The following is a 7,057-nucleotide window of genomic DNA, read 5'->3' as shown; positions in this document are numbered from 1 at the left end:
GGTTCTATGTGTTAGTGAAGTTGCTGCTTGCAGGCTGGAAATTTAGTCTTTCATATATGCATTGCGACGATTTGGCTATAAATACTTCAAAATGGGTAAAATTACCTGATCCACACAGTTCTGCATATATGATGTTACAAAAGTATGCATATGATAGATATTACAGTATTTGTTCATTCTCAAAATTAATCTGTAAAGTGTGAACATCATTTTGAAATTGTCAAAAAACAAGATAAGCCGCAAATGGTGATGAATATCTTTCTAGCCTATAAAGATTCTAAGGCAATTATATATGGCTCTACAAAGGTTGCGTGTCTTGAGTTTGCTGAGTGGTTTGAGAATATAACAATTCATAAGGGCATGTCTGAAGCAGAGATAAATATTGTTTCAGAGCAGTTCTGGGATGCAAAAGAGGCCATGGTTCTATGTGTTAGTGAAGTTGCTGCTTGCAGGATGGAAATTTAGTCTTTCATATATGCATTGCGACAATTTGGCTATAAATGCTTCAAAATGGGTAAAATTACCTGATCCACATTGTTCTGCATATATGATGTTACAAAAGTATGCATATGATAGATATTACAGTATATATTCATTATCAAAATTAATATGTACAGTGTGAATATCATTTTGAAATTGTCAAAGAACAAGATAAGCCGCAAAGGGTGATGAATATCCTTCTAGCCTATAAAGATTATAAGGCGATTATATATGGCTCTACAAAGGCTTCATGTCTTAAGTTTGCTGAGTGGTTTGAGAATATAACAATTCATAAGGGCATGTCTGAAGCAGAGATAGATATTGTATCAAAGTAGTTCTAGGGTGCAAAGGAGGCCATGGTTCTATGTGTTAGTGAAGTTGCTGCTTGCAGGCTAGAAATTTAGTCTTTCATATATGCATTGCGACGATTTGGCTATAAATGCTTCAAAATGGGTAAAATTAACTGATCCACACTTCGGCATATATGATGTTACAAAAGTATGCATATGATAGATATTACAGTATCTGTTCATTCTCAAAATTAATTTGTAAAGTGTGAACAACATTTTGAAATTGTCAAAGAACAAGATAAGCCGCAAAGGGTGATGAATATCCTTCTAGCCTATAAAGATTCTAAGACCATTATATATGGCTCTACAAAGGCTTCATGTCTTAAGTTTGCTGAGTGGTTTGAGAATATAACAATTTATGAGGGCATGTCTGAAGCAGATATAGATATTGTATCAGAGCAGTTATAGGGTGCAAAGGAGGCCATGGTTCTATGTGTTAGTGAAGTTGCTGCTTGCAGGCTGGAAATTTAGTCTTTCATATATGCATTGCGACGATTTGGCTATAAATGCTTCAAAATGGGTAAAATTACCTGATCCACATTATTCTGCATATATGATGTTACAAAAGTATGCATATGATAGATATTACAGTATCTGTTCATTCTCAAAATTAATCTGTAAAGTGTGAACAGCATTTTGAAATTGTCAAAGAACAAGATAAGCCGCAAAGGGTGATGAATATCCTTCTAGCCTATAAAGATTCTAAGGCCATTTTATATGGCTCTACAAAAGTTGCATGTCTTAAGTTTGCTGAGTGGTTTGAAAATATAACAATTCATGAGGGCATGTCTGAAGCAAAGATAGATATTGTATCAGAGCAGTTCTAGGGTGCAAAGGAGGCCATGGTTCTATGTGTTAGTGAAGTTGCTACTTGCAGGCTGGAAATTTAGTCTTTCATATATGCATTGCGACGATTTGGCTATAAATACTTCAAAATGGGTAAAATTACCTGATCCACACAGTTCTGCATATATGATGTTACAAAAGTATGCATATGATAGATATTACAGTATTTGTTCATTCTCAAAATTAATCTGTAAAGTGTGAACATCATTTTGAAATTGTCAAAAAACAAGATAAGCCGCAAATGGTGATGAATATCTTTCTAGCCTATAAAGATTCTAAGGCAATTATATATGGCTCTACAAAGGTTGCGTGTCTTGAGTTTGCTGAGTGGTTTGAGAATATAACAATTCATAAGGGCATGTCTGAAGCAGAGATAAATATTGTATCAGAGCAGTTCTGGGATGCAAAAGAGGCCATGGTTCTATGTGTTAGTGAAGTTGCTGCTTGCAGGATGGAAATTTAGTCTTTCATATATGCATTGCGACAATTTGGCTATAAATGCTTCAAAATGGGTAAAATTACCTGATCCACATTGTTCTGCATATATGATGTTACAAAAGTATGCATATGATAGATATTACAGTATATATTCATTATCAAAATTAATATGTACAGTGTGAATATCATTTTGAAATTGTCAAAGAACAAGATAAGCCGCAAAGGGTGATGAATATCCTTCTAGCCTATAAAGATTATAAGGCGATTATATATGGCTCTACAAAGGCTTCATGTCTTAAGTTTGCTGAGTGGTTTGAGAATATAACAATTCATAAGGGCATGTCTGAAGCAGAGATAGATATTGTATCAAAGTAGTTCTAGGGTGCAAAGGAGGCCATGGTTCTATGTGTTAGTGAAGTTGCTGCTTGCAGGCTAGAAATTTAGTCTTTCATATATGCATTGCGACGATTTGGCTATAAATGCTTCAAAATGGGTAAAATTAACTGATCCACACTTCGGCATATATGATGTTACAAAAGTATGCATATGATAGATATTACAGTATCTGTTCATTCTCAAAATTAATTTGTAAAGTGTGAACAACATTTTGAAATTGTCAAAGAACAAGATAAGCCGCAAAGGGTGATGAATATCCTTCTAGCCTATAAAGATTCTAAGACCATTATATATGGCTCTACAAAGGCTTCATGTCTTAAGTTTGCTGAGTGGTTTGAGAATATAACAATTTATGAGGGCATGTCTGAAGCAGATATAGATATTGTATCAGAGCAGTTATAGGGTGCAAAGGAGGCCATGGTTCTATGTGTTAGTGAAGTTGCTGCTTGCAGGCTGGAAATTTAGTCTTTCATATATGCATTGCGACGATTTGGCTATAAATGCTTCAAAATGGGTAAAATTACCTGATCCACATTATTCTGCATATATGATGTTACAAAAGTATGCATATGATAGATATTACAGTATCTGTTCATTCTCAAAATTAATCTGTAAAGTGTGAACAGCATTTTGAAATTGTCAAAGAACAAGATAAGCCGCAAAGGGTGATGAATATCCTTCTAGCCTATAAAGATTCTAAGGCCATTTTATATGGCTCTACAAAAGTTGCATGTCTTAAGTTTGCTGAGTGGTTTGAAAATATAACAATTCATGAGGGCATGTCTGAAGCAAAGATAGATATTGTATCAGAGCAGTTCTAGGGTGCAAAGGAGGCCATGGTTCTATGTGTTAGTGAAGTTGCTGCTTGCAGGCTGGAAATTTAGTCTTTCATATATGCATTGCGACGATTTGGCTATAAATACTTCAAAATGGGTAAAATTACCTGATCCACACAGTTCTGCATATATGATGTTACAAAAGTATGCATATGATAGATATTACAGTATTTGTTCATTCTCAAAATTAATCTGTAAAGTGTGAACATCATTTTGAAATTGTCAAAAAACAAGATAAGCCGCAAATGGTGATGAATATCTTTCTAGCCTATAAAGATTCTAAGGCAATTATATATGGCTCTACAAAGGTTGCGTGTCTTGAGTTTGCTGAGTGGTTTGAGAATATAACAATTCATAAGGGCATGTCTGAAGCAGAGATAAATATTGTATCAGAGCAGTTCTGGGATGCAAAAGAGGCCATGGTTCTATGTGTTAGTGAAGTTGCTGCTTGCAGGATGGAAATTTAGTCTTTCATATATGCATTGCGACAATTTGGCTATAAATGCTTCAAAATGGGTAAAATTACCTGATCCACATTGTTCTGCATATATGATGTTACAAAAGTATGCATATGATAGATATTACAGTATATATTCATTATCAAAATTAATATGTACAGTGTGAATATCATTTTGAAATTGTCAAAGAACAAGATAAGCCGCAAAGGGTGATGAATATCCTTCTAGCCTATAAAGATTATAAGGCGATTATATATGGCTCTACAAAGGCTTCATGTCTTAAGTTTGATGAGTGGTTTGAGAATATAACAATTCATAAGGGCATGTCTGAAGCAGAGATAGATATTGTATCAAGTAGTTCTAGGGTGCAAAGGAGGCCATGGTTCTATGTGTTAGTGAAGTTGCTGCTTGCAGGCTAGAAATTTAGTCTTTCATATATGCATTGCGACGATTTGGCTATAAATGCTTCAAAATGGGTAAAATTAACTGATCCACACTTCGGCATATATGATGTTACAAAAGTATGCATATGATAGATATTACAGTATCTGTTCATTCTCAAAATTAATTTGTAAAGTGTGAACAACATTTTGAAATTGTCAAAGAACAAGATAAGCCGCAAAGGGTGATGAATATCCTTCTAGCCTATAAAGATTCTAAGACCATTATATATGGCTCTACAAAGGCTTCATGTCTTAAGTTTGCTGAGTGGTTTGAGAATATAACAATTTATGAGGGCATGTCTGAAGCAGATATAGATATTGTATCAGAGCAGTTATAGGGTGCAAAGGAGGCCATGGTTCTATGTGTTAGTGAAGTTGCTGCTTGCAGGCTGGAAATTTAGTCTTTCATATATGCATTGCGACGATTTGGCTATAAATGCTTCAAAATGGGTAAAATTACCTGATCCACATTATTCTGTATATATGATGTTACAAAAGTATGCATATGATAGATATTACAGTATCTGTTCATTCTCAAAATTAATCTGTAAAGTGTGAACAGCATTTTGAAATTGTCAAAGAACAAGATAAGCCGCAAAGGGTGATGAATATCCTTGCCTATAAAGATTCTAAGGCCATTTTATATGGCTCTACAAAAGTTGCATTTCTTAAGTTTGCTGAGTGGTTTGAAAATATAACAATTCATGAGGGCATGTCTGAAGCAAAGATAGATATTGTATCAGAGCAGTTCTAGGGTGCAAAGGAGGCCATGGTTCTATGTGTTAGTGAAGTTGCTGCTTGCAGGCTGGAAATTTAGTCTTTCATATATGCATTGCGACGATTTGGCTATAAATACTTCAAAATGGGTAAAATTACCTGATCCACACAGTTCTGCATATATGATGTTACAAAAGTATGCATATGATAGATATTACAGTATTTGTTCATTCTCAAAATTAATCTGTAAAGTGTGAAAATCATTTTGAAATTGTCAAAAAACAAGATAAGCCGCAAATGGTGATGAATATCTTTCTAGCCTATAAAGATTCTAAGGCAATTATATATGGCTCTACAAAGGTTGCGTGTCTTGAGTTTGCTGAGTGGTTTGAGAATATAACAATTCATAAGGGCATGTCTGAAGCAGAGATAAATATTGTACCAGAGCAGTTCTGGGATGCAAAAGAGGCCATGGTTCTATGTGTTAGTGAAGTTGCTGCTTGCAGGATGGAAATTTAGTCTTTCATATATGCATTGCGACAATTTGGCTATAAATGCTTCAAAATGGGTAAAATTACCTGATCCACATTGTTCTGCATATATGATGTTACAAAAGTATGCATATGATAGATATTACAGTATATATTCATTATCAAAATTAATATGTACAGTGTGAATATCATTTTGAAATTGTCAAAGAACAAGATAAGCCGCAAAGGGTGATGAATATCCTTCTAGCCTATAAAGATTATAAGGCGATTATATATGGCTCTACAAAGGCTTCATGTCTTAAGTTTGCTGAGTGGTTTGAGAATATAACAATTCATAAGGGCATGTCTGAAGCAGAGATAGATATTGTATCAAAGTAGTTCTAGGGTGCAAAGGAGGCCATGGTTCTATGTGTTAGTGAAGTTGCTGCTTGCAGGCTAGAAATTTAGTCTTTCATATATGCATTGCGACGATTTGGCTATAAATGCTTCAAAATGGGTAAAATTAACTGATCCACACTTCGGCATATATGATGTTACAAAAGTATGCATATGATAGATATTGTATCAGAGCAGTTCTGAGGTGCAAAGGAGGCCATGGTTCTATGTGTTAGTGAAGTTGCTACTTGCAGCTGGAAATACAAGATACAAGGTTAGCTCATGTCTTCGCACTTTTTCTTTCCCCTTCCCCCAATTTTACATGTTCAATTTATTATTTAAAAATCAACTAGGGCTCAGCATCATTTAAAAGACATGGTTCTTAACGTTATGATTTTCTCATGTTACAGGGTGTTGTTCATGAACTCTTATTTCTCTACTGGTAATGACTATACTCATTGAATTGAAAGGATTTGAATGACTTGATCATATGGGGAATGGTTCACCTTTTTATCTGATCGGGATTAGCACTATGCGCTCGACTTAATATTACTTTTGAAGAAAGCTAACGAGCAGGTGCCCCCAGTGTTGAAAGAGATTGCTGAGTATGGGCCTTATTTTCATGAGAATGAGAATTCGATCTATCATAGCCAGTAGTGTGTAGACAAATCTAATATTAAGAACCTGTTGCAAAAGTATGAGAAATAGGGTTTGTGGAAAAGAGAGGCAGAGAGAATATGATCTATCTGTTTCATTTATTTTATAAACATTCTTATATAGAGGTAAGGTTTACTAGGATTTTGTACATTTAATAGTATGCCCCTACAACTAATTACAGGAATAACCACACTTAATAAAGTATTTACAACACTCCTCCTTGGATATTCTATGTCATTAGTGTTGTCTCAGCTATGTGCTTCTACGTTGACTCGTCAAAACCTTGCCAAGTAATAAAAACCCTATGGGAACAAAAACAACCCTGGTCGAAGGAAAAAGAGTACAACACGTATGAGTGTGGAGTAGTTGCATCAGAACCTCGAAAGTATGTGAAGTCATATCTTTTGGATCATAAGCATATAATATGTCTATGTGAGCGAGATGCATTAGAGTTGCTACACCAAAACCTTGCCTGGTAAACCCAATGGGAAAAACTTGTGGTCGAAGGGAAAAGATGAGCAAATGCATATATAACAGATCAACACATCTTCAAGATGTAGTATGAGTAGG

This window comes from Dryas octopetala, chromosome 3 (genome assembly GCF_963921425.1).
Source record: "Dryas octopetala chromosome 3, drDryOcto1.1, whole genome shotgun sequence".
Lineage (NCBI taxonomy): Eukaryota > Viridiplantae > Streptophyta > Magnoliopsida > Rosales > Rosaceae > Dryas > Dryas octopetala.
This window is presented reverse-complemented; position numbering follows the sequence as displayed.